Here is a 17,288-nt window from a genome sequence, read left to right on the forward strand (position 1 = left end):
TGAATAAATAAATGAATACATGTACAGAGTAAAGTAATTGCTGTTCTATTAAGACCACATGTACACCTATGGGAAACGCGTGAGGTATCTGAAGAAAAAGCTAGGTGCAAAACAAGCTTTATAACAAGTTCCTACCTTTTCTTGTTTCAATAACAAAACTTAAATAATCACATTACAGAGTTCAGAGTTGTGGTGGCCAGAGGCTCCCTGGATTTGAGTTACATACAGGCAGTTGTAAGCCATCTGATGTGGGTACTAGGAACCAAACTTCAGTCATTTACCACCCACTCTTAACCACTGAGCCATCCCTCCAACCCCACCTTTAACCATTTTCATAACATTTCATTGTTCATGTAGATTTAGGCAAATATTTCTGTGGTTTTAAGGAGGAAAAGGGAGGGTACTTTAGTAATGATCCAAAATAAACAACAGAATCCCACAGTATAACTAAAGATATATGTAACAACTTGGTTACTATATAACCACTTTTATATTGTTGCATTCTCGAAATCATAAAAGTTCAGAAACGCATGATAATGAAAAAGGTTCTCATAGTTTTATCCTTGCTTTTGTATTTGGAAACTTTTTGTATTAGGATTTCATAAGTGTTCACAGGATAGTAACTCGTGAAAAGGAAAGCGATACTAGAGGAGAGAGACCTTAAAACACAGATGTTCACCAGTGGAACAAAATCTTGGGCAGTAAACTGAAGTGTCTGAACAGGAAAGATGGTTTTCTGAAGTGTGACATGATTAAGAATGGCTTGTGGTTTATTTCCACACTACTTTCTGACTATACCAAACTTATGTCAGGACGGAGGGAATACAGACTCTGTTCCCTCCCTCCTGAATGTCTAGTGTGGCAACTTCTTCCCAAATGTTCTCTGGCTGTTTTCTTACTGTCCTCAGGTCTTCCAGCCAGCTACTGCTCATCAGAGCTGGTATTTGGTTTCCTGGACTAGAAAGCAACTAACAATGTGGCCAATACCTTCCTGAAGATAGCAAAGCTATCAACTTTAATTCAAAAGGTGGAGCTTTGCCAAAACTTGACCTTGAATCAAGAAGACTAATAACTAATGGGCTCTGGATACAATTCCCTTTGGTTGTGATAACATTCCTAACCATTGCACTTGAACACTCAAAAAACTGAACAGACATCCTGACCCAATGGCCTCCTCTCACTTTCTCTCTAAACTTAATTAACCCTTAAATGTCCTCCCCATCCCACCCCTAGAACTTCACACATTACACAAAAAAAGTGGGGAGGGGGGGCCATATCGAATTCTAGTAAAGTAGAAATAAGCAATAATTTACCCCAAATAGATTTTTCTAAACAAAGCACACCCATGTACTTACTGTCTGTAAAACTCAAGGCTTTGATTTTTTTTTTTAGTGATCTAAAATTATTTCTATTTCAAAAGAGACAAAATTGTTGAAGAAATTGGTAAAATAAGATTATACTTAGCAACACAATCATTAATCCTACAGTAACCAAAGAGTTCATTGTTCATTTTGAAAGTTCCTAAATAAAAGAAAGTAAAGGAAAGTGACTGCATCTTCCAGACAAAGAACTATTGATGGGTACCCAGAAAACTCCAGCAGGGCATCTGACACAATGGGAAAGCACACTTCAGCTGAGAAACCCAGGACACAGGCATAAAAGGTTCGTTGAAGTATTTCACCTTTTAAGATGTTTGAAAGAATAATAAAGGACAATATCAACCACTTCAACCAGCCAACATACAAAATAAAAATTCTGGATAGAGACTTCTACAGCTCTGTGCAAATCAACCTCCCTCAATGGTTACTTCTATCCACAAACTGTCTTGTTAGTCTTGAGACACCAGGCCTCTCAATGCCAAGTTACAGATGCTTCAAGCCAGAGCAGAACAAAGTGCCTGCTACTGCAGGCTGTATCACTGTGACTGATGATCTGTACTATTTTTTGTTGGGTTTGTTTACTTTCTTCATTTGCAAACAAAGCTGTTTCCAATGGAAACTGTCATTAAAGGTCAATAAAAAAGCAGGGTCAATATAAGGTTTTATTAAGAATACAAAGGACCTTTTTCTAATAAAATATACACCACCACCTCCACCATTTTAAAAGATTGATTTATGTTTCTTTGTGTGCATTTAGTGTGTCTGTGTGTGTATGCAACACATGTGATACAACTTGTGTACAGGCATACATGAAAGTGTCATGAAAGGCCTGGAGCTAGAGCTACAGACAACTGTGAGCCATCTGACATGGGTGCTAGGAAATGACATCGTGTTCCCTGAAAGAGCATCATGTGCTCTAGCCCTCTCGGTCCCACAGAATATGTTTGCATGCTTTCTAGAATATGCATACTTTTCCCTTTGTCACTGAAATTGTTAATACATAAATTTAACATAAAAAAAGAGCTCATAAAAGATCCTGATTGGCAAGACTGGCCCTCTCTCATTACCCACAAATTTGGCTTCATAATTTTAGTTTCCTCTTTGTTTGCCCTTGGTGTCACTGCTACCAAGAAAACTCGTCTCTATGCACACCCTTGGGTCACTGCTAGCAAGAGAAATCAATCGGAACAGAATTCAACAATAAAATCCATGGCTATTACCAGCACAGTACAATTATTTTATATATAGTTCTTTTTAGTACTGGCCTCTTAAAGAATAAAATGCATAGCCTCATACATTTCAAATCCCCAGTGTTGAGCATAAGACTTGCATGTAGTTGGCCCCTAGAGAAATGGTCACAAAAACGTTTAATAACCACTACAAAATCATCTAGAGGAACAATTCCACTGTTTACTACAATTTTATTTCCCAGGGTTTTTTGAGGGGTGGGAGGAGGTAGAACGAAATAGACTATCAACACCAACAACTGATGGTCTGTCTGTGCAGATCACTGGTTTTCATAGCTGGGAGTTAAACCACCTCATTTAGAAGCTGGTTGAGCCTCTTATTTCTCTGTACCAAATTTTAAAGCTTAAAAAGTAGACAATGATATCCTTAGGGGCAGGAATCAAATCTTATTCATCTCCATGCTTCTAGCATCTACTTATGGAATATGAGTGCAATACATTTTTTTCAATAAATGCATTATCAAATTGATCCACAGTGTATTTTTCATACTGTTTTCACAGTGTCTAAAAATAATTTCTAATACTGTATCCACAATCTCTGCAGAAAATCTCTGAAATATGTGTCTGCTAGTGTCTGTAAGACAATTTGGCGCAGGGCAATGATGTATCAAATTGAATTCAATTTCTGCATCCCATACATAGTAAAATCTGAAGACAACACGAAGCAGGCAAAGCCAGTTACAGCCATTCTCTGGGAACACTTTTCTCAGTGTGGCCAGAGCATGCAGGTAGAGCTGAACAGGCAAGCGCTTTTATACAGAGGAGACAAGCAGTAACTCTCCTCCTAATGTTTGTACTTTCTTGGCAAGCTAAAGTCCCCAGGGAGAAATGCTACCTCTCAATTTTAGCACTAATGATAAAATGAAGTTTCCAGAAGTTTTTATATACTTTCCCTCAATAATATGCAAATCAATCTCAACTTATAAGATGAATGATGATTTTTTCAACTGGAATCTCATAACCCACTCTATCATACCCATTGCTGTTTTTTATACCTCTCTCCATCATGCTAAGTTTGATACAATGTATTCATCCTGAAACATACTCAACTTAAATTTTACTTATGCTATATGGAGATAAGTTAGTTTTGAAGAATGGAGTAAGATAGACAAAGATATGAGGTCCTTCTGTACAAACAATAGAGCAACCGCCACCTTTAACAGCATGAAACCTAACACTGTATAACTTCGATCTGCGTGCTAAACGGTCTACATTGTAAGGGAAACCTGGCCTCAGAATACCCCCAACACTACAGGTAACACAGTCAGTTCTCGCCACTCCTGTGCGCAACCTCCCCGTGAGCTTCCCTCACCCCACTGCCGATTTTACAGAGTGACATAACAAATTCCAAGGTGACAAGACTACGAACTTAGATGAGGAGACTCAGGGACAAACATTCCAATTTCTCTCTCATGTTGACAAGCTGCGAAACCTTGGATCCTGCTACTCTTACAACAGAAGAGTAAACAAGCAGACTTGAAATCAGGACAAGTAAAAAGCCCAAAATGTCTCCAAAAACTCCAGAAATTCCAGGAATCACTTCAAAAATGAGACTTACTTCCTAAAAATGAAAACTCAGTCTATATTTCCTCCTGCTATAAACAAAGCGAAGGGATGAAAAGCTGCCCTGTGACCCCTCTTTGTTCAGCCTGCATTTCATCTGATGACAGAACTCTGAATGCAGGAGTGATTCCCTTCATCACAAAGCCTCTCTTTCGGATCAAGGTCCCACAGTCTTCGGAAGGACAAGTGTCTGTGATGTTGAAGAGAGCCCTGAAATGGACATTCAATTCCCTCAACACAGGCTGTATTCTTAATCCTATTCTAGTTAGAAACTGATTTAACATATGAAATGCATAAAAAAAATTGCTGGTGACAAATGAACTCATACTATAGGTAGACAGAACAAAGCCTGTTTCATGAACTGTATTTGGAAGGCTTCAGAAATTGATCCTAACTGTCTCAACTAAACATATTCAACAATAAAGCATATTCAGACGTACTCACCAAATATGTTACCTGAATATCATTTAAGTTTAAAGAAAACCTTTGGTACTCAAAGAAAATCCAAACAGTCTTAACGAGCCTCAGTGTTTTCCATGGTAATAAACCCAGATTTTAAAAACCAGAAAACAAAGCGTTAGGCTGAACTGCTCACTGCACTCCCAGCTCTAAGGCAGATCAGTTGTTAAGAGCGGGGGAGCTCATTTAGACTGAAACTAGCTGCTCAAAGAACCTGACAATCATTTTAAGTTCCAATGCCAATAAGATAACTCAAACCTGATTTTAATACATTCTAATTATCTGTCTGAACTCCTTTGTCAACTTATTTTCTATAAATAAGGAGCAGACAATTGAGGCAAACTAATTTTTATAATGTATATAAATATATGATACTGATACTCAGGGTTAGTGGAACTTCATGCAAAATATACTAAAGTACACCAACACCAAGATGAAATATAATCATTTAACAGAAAAGCTATAGATGGGTGTTGGATTGTTTTATGCAAACCCTGAGAAGTAACATCCTACACCAAATTGGGGAAAAAAAAAATCTACACAAATGCTAGATTATTCTATTGGAAAAAAAAAAATAGCCATTTAACACTGTTTAAGAAATGGCAGTATTATAAAAATCCAAAGATAAAATGATTAAAGTGCTTTAAAAAGGTATTCACACTCAGACTTTGAAGTCTGAAAATTGATAGGAATGTTATGAAGAAAGAAACTCACCTTGGACACAATAGCCCAAAACAGCAATAGTTCACATTGCCTTCAAGAATGCTCTGACATCACAAAAACAGCTCGGCTCCCTCACAGCTGCTCCAGGACCACTAACTACTCTGTAGTCCCAATGGAGAGGAGTCTAATCTGATAATGGAACCTTCATTCTCCAATAACAGGCTCGAGATCACTTTACATACACCACATGGGCTTTAACCCACTGATTGGCCCATTAGTACATTCAAATGCTGAAAAAGCTTTCCCAGTATGATCCCAACTTCTTTTTCAATGGGGGGTGGGGGAAAGGACATGCATCTTATGCCAACACATCCAAAGCTGTTAGCCATACTGAATTGACACTGCAAGATTTCTGGTACAATTTTATACTTTACTATCAAGCTATATGATGAACTGGGGGGGGGGGGTTGCTTGTTTGTTTTTTGTGGGTTTTGTCACTGTTATTGTGTTTTCTTTTTGGTTAGTTGTTTTGTTTTGTTTTGTTTGGGGGGGGGGGCGAACAGGTTTTCTCTGTGTAGCCCTGACTGTCCTGGAACTAAGTATGTAGACCACACTATCCTGGAACTTAAGAGATCCACCTACCTCTGCCTCCCAAGTGCTGGGTGGGATAAAGGCCACCATCACCAGGCTTGATAAACATACTTGATAAAGTACTTTTAAAAATAAGACATAATCATATAAGAAATAATGAGAAAAGGAGAATTGAGGCCAGATGCATTTTTTTTGAAGGGGCTCGCCTGGAGGTCTGGCCTCCTAGAGCTAACATCTTCACTACTCAAAGTACTCTCTGTAAACTTACTTTAAACTGAAACAAGTCACTCAAGTACAAACTAAAATACAAATGAAAGAAAACAAAACACAAACAAAACCCAGAACAAGCATCTGCTGTAAGGCAGGCACAATGCTGGAGAAACAACACTAAAAGTCCAGAGGTAGACAATTCTACTGACAAGACAACTAAGGCACTGACAGCTATTCAGTGTCAGCCTAAGATCCCTTTCTGTCTGCATGGTACCAAAGATTGCTTTCTGGAGCTGAAGAAATGGCTCAGCAGTTAAGAGCACTAGCTGCTCTTTCAAAGGACCTGGTTTGATTCCCAGCACCGACACCGTGGGTCACAACTGTCCGTAACTCCGATTTCAAAAGATCCACCGCACGCTCCTGGCCTCCCTAGGCACCAGTCACACATGTGGTACAAATACTCACAATGCAGGCAAAATACTCATTTATGGGGCTGGGGAGATAGCTCTCTCTGTAGTACCACACCCAATGTGTGGCTAGTAATGAAGAAACTGATAAAGCATAATTATTATAGACAGCTACTCTGGGAATACAGGAGTTGTTTTCACTTAAATGTTCAAGTAAAAACAACAAAAACATCCACTCGACATCATCAGACAACTGCCAATTAGTCAAAGAAGGACAAATAAGTCAAACTTACAAAGTGTGTGCTCATGGCAAGCAGCAGCACAGTGGGTACAGAAAGAGGAAGACAATGAAGCGGACGGTAAGCCGCACAGCAGCCCATGCATCAGAATCGAAAATGTAAAATGAGATAAACTTCTATTTCATAAAACAAATTACATTTCTTATTAATAGACAAAAGTATACCCAACAAGCCATGAAATGATGTTTCTGTTTATAAAACAACTGCCACTACAAATCTGTAATTCAACTGTAAATGATTTGGAAACAAAATGCAAAGTAAACTTGGCCGGCACTGTCTTCAAATACACCAGGAAGAGATTCACGTCAGAGCAAAGCACCACGGCCTCCATTTGATTTCCCACTTGTTGAGTAGGCCAGAAGTCCAATTAGAGAGCTGCTGGTTACCGGCAGGGCACCCATGCTCACCGCCGTGGTTCACGCGCCAACACTGGGTAGAACTCTTGGTTGCTTTCCTCCTCTGGAAGCTGGCATGGCTCCTTCAGGTACCATGGAAACTACTCAGTAAAGAGGCTTTCAGGTGAGGTTCCAGGTCAGGAGATTCTGGGCCTTGGATCTGAAATGTATGGTGTCTTCAGCAATAGGGGCTTACCTTCTACCTCTCGGGGACAGCCAGGGGTGAAAGCAGAGGCTGTAATTTGCTGGTCTTTTAATGCAAACTTAGTTACAGAAAGACTGCAAACCACACTCAGGCTATTTTCCCCAACACTCTTTTCTACATTATTAGCACTATCTGTTATATAGCTTATTACTTTTAATGACTTCATGCTTCTAGGTAATATTTCCACATGTCTACTTTGTTAATGCAAAGGGACTTGCCAGCATGTTATACCTCCCACTCCAGTCATCACACTGTAAGAAATAAAATAAACACTACACCCGATCTTATCCCTTCCTGTGAAATCTTTCACTTAGCAAGATATGATGGTTGTGGGATCCTGAATATTCAGTTACTACAGACCTTAATTTTAGAAAGTAGAATAGGAAGGAGAACAGTGACACAAGGCTGGCTGCCATCAGACACTACACAGCAAGAGTCAACTTCGCAGAGTGAACGGCTCTCCTAAAGAAAAGATGAGGCACAAGTCTTGCACCCACTTGTCTATAACCACAAGCTTCCGGGGCAAAGAGTCAGTTTCATTCATGTTTGCATTCCAAGAACCATAATGAGCACACAGCGAAACCTAGCCATTTACAGCTACAGAGCTAAATGGTCCACTTGGCCGGTGAGCAGGCCTTATTTGTCCAGGAGGGTTTGCCCTCATATTTCCTAACCACAAAGTACCCTTTAGGAAAATCTACTAAGACCAAAGGCTTTTGTATTTTATCAGTCTCTTCTGGATGAAGGATTCATCCTGACCTACTCTGTTTTTACCTTATTCATAACAATGAGGCATCTTACCCAAAATGAATACTCTCTTATCTTCACCTTCCTTGGTATACTCCTACAGCTACTCTCCGAGAGCTGAGGTCACAGGTATGAGTCCATGAAACTAGGCTTACAAATACAAACTCTCCGTTCAATTTTGGCTGAATTTCATGAGAAATGGAGTTGTAGCCTAGAAATCCTTAAGCTGTGCTCAAAGGAATATAAACTGTATGGTCATTCTAAAGGAAAACCAGGTAATTCTTAGTGAACTTTATTATGGACTTCCAAAAACTTTCCAATTTTACTTTTAAATATATATCACTTTAAGAAAAAAAAAGAAAGAAAGCTGGGCGTGGTGGCGCTCGCCTTTAATCCCAACTCTCGGGAGGCAGAGGCAGGCGGATTTCTGAGTTCGAGGCCAGTCTGGTCTACAGAGTGAGTTCCAGGACAGCCAGGGCTACACAGAGAAACCCTGTCTCAAAAAAACAAAAAGAAAAAGAAAAAAAAAAGCAGCTTATTGCAGTATTGAGGCATGATAGAGACCCTTAGAGTCTGCCTGAAGTTTCACCAGCTCAGAATAAAAAATGCCAACATAATTAACAACATTTGCTTTTATGGCTATCTACAAAGAGACAATAATCCTTTTCTGCAGAGACATTTCCAATAAGAATGTCAAAGCTGGAAGGAACCCTGGGTAAGGTCTAAGTACACATAACCTGGAGCGCGGCCTTGCTCCTTTCCCAGCTGTAAATCTAGAAGTTTCTGGAAATCTCACAAACAAGACAATAAACTTGATTACAATAAAAACGTAGCTGACTTCCTTGTACAAAGTTGGTGACCTATTGTTCTGCCCCACCAGCCTGTAGTCCCTCTCAACCAGAGTACCTCAGGAACCATCCTACAATCTCACTTACAGAAAGAGAAAAGGGGAGAGGGTCCCTTAGGTGCTCTTTGAAAGAGGTAATTTTAGAATCCACAAAATCATGCATATGAATATTGAAAAGCTCACACCCACACTTAGATGTGTTCTATTCTTCCCTAAACACCTTTCTTTTTACGCTCATGCTTAAATCTACTTAAAGCTGTTCCTTAGTAACTCCAGTTCCGCTTCTCCAAGTTCTTCCTCAGTATAGTGGAGAATTCAGCTCACCCAAATAGAGGTCTCTGAGAGAACTCAGGCAGCAGTATGAAGCAAGCTGTCTGTGCCCCCTGATCCCACCACTCATGACACGTAAAACAGAATGCACAGGCAAGGGTCGTTTACAGAAACCAGAAGCACATACATAGGATACACTACCCGCTTTCCAATGTTAAGCAAATATCCAAACACAGTAACTGGATTAGAATCGATGGTTAGGGAAGGAAAGCAAAGAGAAGGGAATGAGTGAGAAAAAGGATGGCAAAAGAAGCCTAGGCAGCTGGGCATGGTGGTGCATGCCTTTAATCCCAGCACTCGGGAAGCAGAGGCAGGCGGATTTCTGAGTTCGAGGCCAGCCTGGTCTACAGAGTGAGTTCCAGGNCAGCCNGGGCTACAGAGAGAAACCCTGTCTCNAAAAAAAAAAAAAAAAAAAAAAAGAAGAAGAAGAAGAAGAAGAAGAAGAAGCAGTACATGGCAACCTAAAGCCTGAGGTACCCCAAAGTCCCAGGTACCCCTAAAGTCCTGGGTACTGCTTGTGGACGTTGTACATCGTGGTGCGGAGCCTAGTGCGCACCACGATGTACAACGTCCACAAGCAGAAGAAACAAAAAGTAGAAGAAGGGGCTGGTAAGATGGCTCAGTGGGTAAGAGCACCCGACTGCTCTTCCAAAGGTCTGGAGTTCAAATCCCAGCAACCACATGGTGGCTCATAACCATCCGTAACAAGATCTGACGCCCTCTTCTGGAGTGTCTGAAGACAGCTACAGTGTACTTACATATAATAAATAAATAAATCTTTAAAAAAAAAAAAAAGTAGAAGAAATCCACTTAAACTAAACTAAGACAAGATAATGGAGTCATAAAAGGAGCAAGAAAAAAATAATATATTTATTTTGAAAGGAATCGAAATGGGGTAACAGTAAATGAAGAAGATGTCACTGAAAGAGAAGTAAAAAGAGTTAGTGAGTAGCCATATTAATATCAAGAAGAACGATCACTGAAACTTATAATCAATAATGGAAATGGCGTGAAAAGTGAGAATGGGATTGCTTTTAATTTTTTATTTTTATTTTTTTTAAGTAATTGATCCTGTTAGCATAGCATCATCCTAGCACCTCAAGATCCAAGCATAAAATATCAAATGAGAGTTAAATACAGTCTGGAATAGATTCTAGACCAAGTCAATTTTTAATAATTTATCATTTTATGTCTTATTGTACCTCACTGCATGCAAGTCTGTGCATCAAATGCATACCTGGTGCCTGTGGATGCCAGAGAGCTTGTCAAGAGCCCTGGGAATTGGAGTTACAGTTTAAGCCACCACACGGGTGCTAGGAATTGAACCTGGATCCTCTGAAAAGGAGTCAGTGCTCTTAAACAGAGAGCGTCTCTCCAGGTCCCCAACTCAATGAGTAGGTGGTGGGGGGCGAGGACAGGGCCTCCCTATTGAGCCCCTGGCTAGCAGGGAACTCAAGAATTCTGCCTCCTGAATGCTAGAATTAAAGATGTATGCTACCATGTCTACACACACACACACACACACACACACACACACACACACACACACACACCTCAAATTTTAATTTCTGTACATTCTGCTTTTGTTGTGCTGTATGTACACATCCAAGTCTCTATCAATTTATCTTGAAAAAATAGGATGACGAACAATCCAGGAAGACACCTGACGCCGACTTCTGCTCTCTCAACAGCTGAGGACAAGGAAAAGAATCATTGTAACTTAAAAGAACTACTTATAAAGAAATCTATAAAAGGTAGGCTCTCCAACAAGAGATATATGTGAGGTTAGTCTTAAAAGGTGTAGCTACAGAACATCACATACTAAATAACCTAATATCAACTGTGAATGCAAAAAAAAATATCTATACACGTGTATATAACTCCAAAAATTAAAATTATTGCTGGAATCAATTTAATAAGATCCAATTTTTTAAATCCTGTAATAGCTAGGCATGGAAGAGTACTCTTTAACCCCAGCACTCAGGAGGCAGAGGTAGGCAGATCTGTGAGTTCCAGCCAGCCAGAGTTACATAATGAAACACTATCACAAAATAAAGAAGCAACTCAATTAATTAATGTGTAAAATCCCATAAAGAAAATATAGATGCTAGTGAGACGGCTCAGTAGGTAAAGATCCTTGCTCCCAAATCTGGTAATGACCTGAGTTCATCCCTGGAACCCACAGTGCAAGGAAAGAACTAACTCCCAAGTCGTCCTCTGATTTCACACTGAATAGATGGATGCAAAAAGGACAATAAAAAATTTAGGTCATAAATAAGTCATAGTAGATTCCAGAGAAAAACATAAAAAATTTATCTCTTAAGAAAATTGACACTATGGGGTTGGAGAGACGGTTCCGTGGTTAAGAGCACTGGCTGCTCTTCCACAGGATCTGAGTTCAATTCCCAGCAACCACACAGCAACTTACAGTTGTCTGTAACTCCAGTTCTGGCAGATCTGATACCTTCACATGGACGTGCATGCAGGCAAAACACCAATACCCATAAAATAAAAACAATAACATCATTTTTTAAAAAGAAAAATATTAACACTTATTGTAAATTAAACTACGTTAAAACATGCACTTTATGCTTTGAAAACCCTCTAAATCTCAAAACTACTGCTGTTTTAAAAAGCAAACTATCTGCAAAGATCATTATGTTACATACAGATAATAAGTTTTTAAATTTTACAATCGTGTAATAATTATACACATTCTATAGCCCACTTGGCATGACATTCTCTCATACTGGGCTGTGGCAGTGAACTGCAGCCACTCCATCCATGGGGTTACAATGGTCCCCTCCCTACCCTCTCTATCATGAATGAGCACCCATCTGCACACGTGAGATAGTCAACACTGTTATAAAATAAGATTCTTGTTATATGATTTTGCCCAACTGTAAACAGTATTCTGAACATATTTTAGATTCTTCATGCATTGTAGATATTGATTCTATGATTTGCAAACATTCCTCCTACTTTTTAAGCATGCCTTTTTACTCTGTTGGTCAATTCATTTGAAGTAAAGGTATTTAATTTTAATGAAGTCCAACCTACCCTTATTTCTTCTGCGGCCTATGTTCTTGGGATTATAAAATAACTGCCAAACCTGATGACATTAGGCTATTCATCTGCAGTTTCTTCTAAAACTTTTCTGTTAGCTCTTACACCCTGGTCTTGAAGCTGTGTTGGGCTATTTTTTTATACAAAATAAGGCAATGTTCAACTTCAATTTTTATGTTTGGATGTCCAGTTTTCTCAACATCATTTGTTGAAAACATGAACAAATAAACCTGACCTCCCAGAACGGTCTTGCTACACAAAAGTCACTTAACATACAAAAAGGTTTATTTCTGGGTTTTTGTTCTACTCCATCACTCCATACATTTGTCTTTATGCCAGTACCACACAATTTGGATTATTATAGCTTTGGTGTAGTTTTTTTTTAAAAATCTTATTATGCGTATGTTTGGAACTGTGTGTGCGTGCAGTCATGTATGTGTGTGTCATGTGCACATATGGAAGTCAGAGGACAGATCACTCTTAGAAGTCAGTTCTCTCCTACCACTTTGTTGACACAGGGTCTCTCTTGTTTCTGCTATCCTGCACATTTCAGGCTCTGTCTGACCTGTTAGCTTCCAGGCAAGTCTATGTCCACCTCCCATCTCCCTATAGGAGCTGGGATTAGAGACATGTACCACAGCATCTAGCTTTTGAAAATGGGTTTTAAGGATGCCTTAGGGTCACTACTGCTATGGTAAAACACCATGACCAAAGCAACTAGGGGAGGAAAGGGTTTGTTTTCCTTATGTTTCCACATCACTGATCATCAACAGAGGTAGTCTGGGCAGGAACCTGGGGACAGGAGCTGATGCAGAGGCCATGGAGGGGTGTTGCTTCCTGGCCTGCTCCTCATGGTTTACTCAGCTTGCTTTCTTATAGAACCCAGGACCACCAGCCGAGGGTGACTTCACCCACAATGGGATGGACTATCCTCCATCAATCACTAATTAAGAAAATGTGCTATGGGGCTGGTGAGATGGCTCAGTGGGTAAGAGCACCCAACTGTTCTTCCAAAGGTCCAGAGTTCAAATCCCAGCAACCACATGGTGGCTCACAACCATCCATAACAAGATCTGATACTCTCTTCTGGAGTGTCTGGAGATAACTACAGTATACTTGCATATAATAAATAAATAAATAAATCTTTAAAGAAAAAAAAAAAACTTTAAAAAAAAAATAGAAAGAAAGAAAATGCGCTATGGTCTTGCCTACAGCCCAGCCTTCTGGAAGCCTTTTCTCAAGTGAGGCTCCCTTCTCTCTGAAGACTCTAGCTTGTGCCAAGCTGACAGAACTCGTCAGCACAGGGCACAGAACTCAGGTTTGCAGGCTTGCCAGGGAAGCACGATACCCATTTAGGCATCCTGCACGCCCAAGTCTTATGGTTTGAAATAACTGGAAAGTGTGAGACTTATCCTTAGTTGTTTTCAAGATATTATATTTCAGAATCCTTAAGATTCCATGCTCTCATGATGAATTTTTGTTTCAGGAAAAAAGTTCACAGGGATTTTGATAGGAATTATACTGGTTCTATAAATCATTTTGTATAGTATCAATGCCTTCAGAGCCATGAATAGGTAATATGTCTCCATTACATAAACAGAAGACATAAATGATGTCTTTAATTTCTTTTGACAGTACTTGGTGATTTTCCGTGTTTAAAGATTTCACCTCATTAGTAAAATTTACTAATTATTTTTTTATTTCTCAAATTGTCGTACTGCTAATGTATAGAAATACATTATTCTATGGGCTAAAATGGTACTCAACAAACTGCTAAGTTTATGAGTTCTAATCATTTTTTGCATAATCTTAGAATTTCCTACCTATAATAATGTTACGTCCTCTGCACGTAGATAATTTTCCTTTTTCCTCTCTAGCTTGGATCAATTTTATTTACTTTTTGTCATCCCTCTGGTTAGGATTCATAACAGTGTCCTTGCTTTGCCCATGTTATCAAAGGAAAAGCTTACTGCATAAGATTGGCTGTGAGCACTTCATAAATGGACTTTATTAGGTGAAATAATTTTCTATTTTTAGTGTGACGGTAACTTTTTATCATAAAAGAGTATTAAATTTTGACAAATTTTTTCGATTAACTGATATGATAATGTGACTTTGGTCATTCATTAGGAAACTGGACAGCTTCTTACCACGCATCTCACACACAGGAAAAGTTATATAGTGCCTCCATTTTGCAGGGAGCGCTTCTTAATTTAAAAAAAAAAAAAAAATCAGAATTTAATGACATAAATTTGAGCTTCAAGAAAGGATTTTTAAAAGAGGATACTAAATGGATATCAACTATTAAAAGAAGCATATTTCAAAACTTGAGAATCATGTCAAGTAAAATCTATTAAAATGGATCAAAGCAAACCAGCGTAATTGATATCACTGAGGTATGCCAGAACTGATATATTAGTGCTGTATTATTTATTTTAATACATTTTAAAAGCCTGAATGTATACACTGATAATGGCACACATCGTGATTGAAACATATTCCCAGCTGGGAAGATGATTCAGTAGGAAAGAGAGCTTGCTCTGCACACCTGAAAACCTGAGTTCAAATTCCAAGCACTCAGGTAAAAAGTTGGGCATAGCTATGCACACCTGTACACCTACCATATTAGGGAGCAAAGACAGAAGGATCCAGAGAACCTGCTAGCCAGCCAGCCCAACAAAAACTCAGTAAGACCTGTCTCAAGGTGATACAGAAAAAAATGACAGAGGATGACACCAACATCCTGTTCTGGTCTCCATGTTGAGTGCTCATATACACACTTTCATGCATGCAACACACATACAGGGAGGGGAGGGAGAGGGGCAGGAAAGAGGGAGGAGGGAAGAACTTTATTGAATGAAATAACACCGGGAAGAATGAAGTGGCACAGAAATCAAATGATTTTCATTCAGAAATGTCCTCTCTTTTCCATAAAGTTAACTTAAGAAACAGAAGGACTATGACATAAACAGAAGCTCAAAGAATCACAATTCTATTTTGTGCAGTTGCTGCTCTCCTTACCAATACCGATAAGTATGTTAAATCTAAGCTTTTGCCATACATAACAAAAGTTTCGGTGGCATCTCCCATGAGAATACATGCTGCTGTCTTGACTAGGAATGCAAGTAGGAGCAGCAGGAAATGCTTCTCCTTTGTTCTGGCGGTACATTTTAGCTTACTTTTAAACCTGGAATCATTCCTGTCCCACAGTCCTGAGGAAAGGTGTTTGTGGGAAGACAGTTTCATTTTGCTGAGCTAACAGGGATAAGGCCTTGGGGAAAGACCAACTCAAGCAGGATGGAAGCAGATGGAAGCAGTCAGTTCTCTTGCCTGTTCAGTGCTTTTCTGACAGCACTGTACCAGCTCTGACACCACCCAGACAGCCGTGGATAGACTGAAGCCATCATTTCTCAAGAGTTTGAAAACTATAAGGTTTTCCCTTCCTCCAAAATAACTCTACTAGGGACAGAATAACAAACAACAGAGAAAAAAGTCAAAGACACAGAAACATTAGTTGAAGAAAACATTAATAGGTTTTTACTTTCCTGGAAAGAAAGGGATGAAGACACATAGAGATGAAAAGAAGAAGAAAGCATCCATACATAACATATAGAAAATGAACTCATTCTTTGGCTATTTAAAAATTAATTACTAGGTGCACTATTATGGTAGGTACTGCAGAGTTTTTTCTTATTTAATGCAAACTAGAGATCTATAAAATCACACTAACATAAATGTTTAGATAATGGAGAAAAGTTTTCCCTGTTTAACACCTTTCCTAAATTATGAAGTAAATGGAAATATTTCTTTTAGACGAGCTTGCCTCCAACCCAGGTTTCTCTTGCCTCAGCCCCAGAGTGTTAGGATTACAGGATGAGCCATCTGCCTCAAATTTGGACATATTAAGAACACTATCCACCCATTTTCCTGATAGAACAGTGGTTCTCAACCTTCCTAATGCTACAATCATTTAATGCATTTCCTCATCTTGTAGTGACATACAACCATAAAATTATTTTCCTTGGTACTTTATAGTTGTAATTTTGATACAGTTATTAATCATAATGTTAGTATCTGATATGTAGGTTATCTGATAAGTGACCCCTGTGAAAAGATCATTTGATCACACACACACACACACACACACACACACACAAAGGGGTTGTGACACACAGGTTGAGAACCACTGTGCTAGAGCAAGCCTATTTGGCTTATAAGTATATACAATAAAGAGCTCTATGCCTTAAAAACAAACTACACCTATTAAAAAACATTAGCTTGAGGATTAATTAGAACAAGGTACAATGACATATATGTATGAAATGCCAGAGTGCAACCTATTACTTTGTTATGCTGATTTTAAAACTTAATAAAAATTTAAAAGTAAAGAACTAGCTCATCTTTCTTGAAAGACAATTTTTTACAGCACTAAGGGATTCCAAAATATACACTCTATGTTATATAATATTAACAAGACATTTTAATGGTGTTGTAATGTTAAAATTTCCAAGTTATGCTATCAAATGCATACATTTTTCTATAATACCATTTTGTTTAGACACTAACCATTACTGAGAACAAGCAAGGCGGGGGGGGGGGGCCTGCAGGAAATGGAGATCAAAGCTTGCTTTAGCTAAGGTACACTAGGTCTTCACCTAAGCTACATGTTTATAAAAATGAAAAATGACTGGCATCATACCTCTAGCATGTGGGTAGCTCAGTAACCTCCCTCACGTTTCCCTCAATAGGAAAATGAGGCACCCCACCACCACCACACTAGACTCATTATAATTATTAAATGAAACAGAACAGGTGAAAATTAATGGAACCTGGGCTTACCATCTGACAACCATGTGCAACAGCAAGAGAAATGATGGTAA

The 17,288-nt window shown here is 38.9% G+C and overlaps 1 protein-coding gene across 8 annotated transcripts in view; it reads right to left on the reverse strand.

The window, feature by feature from the left end:
* Peak1 (pseudopodium enriched atypical kinase 1) overlaps positions 1-17,288 on the reverse strand; it is a 217,288-nt gene that overhangs the window by 148,550 nt on the left and 51,450 nt on the right. The gene's annotated exons all lie outside the window — the stretch shown is intronic.

The sequence above is a fragment of the Mus pahari genome, chromosome 10 (assembly GCF_900095145.1).
Source record: "Mus pahari chromosome 10, PAHARI_EIJ_v1.1, whole genome shotgun sequence".
Classification (NCBI taxonomy): Eukaryota; Metazoa; Chordata; class Mammalia; order Rodentia; family Muridae; genus Mus; species Mus pahari.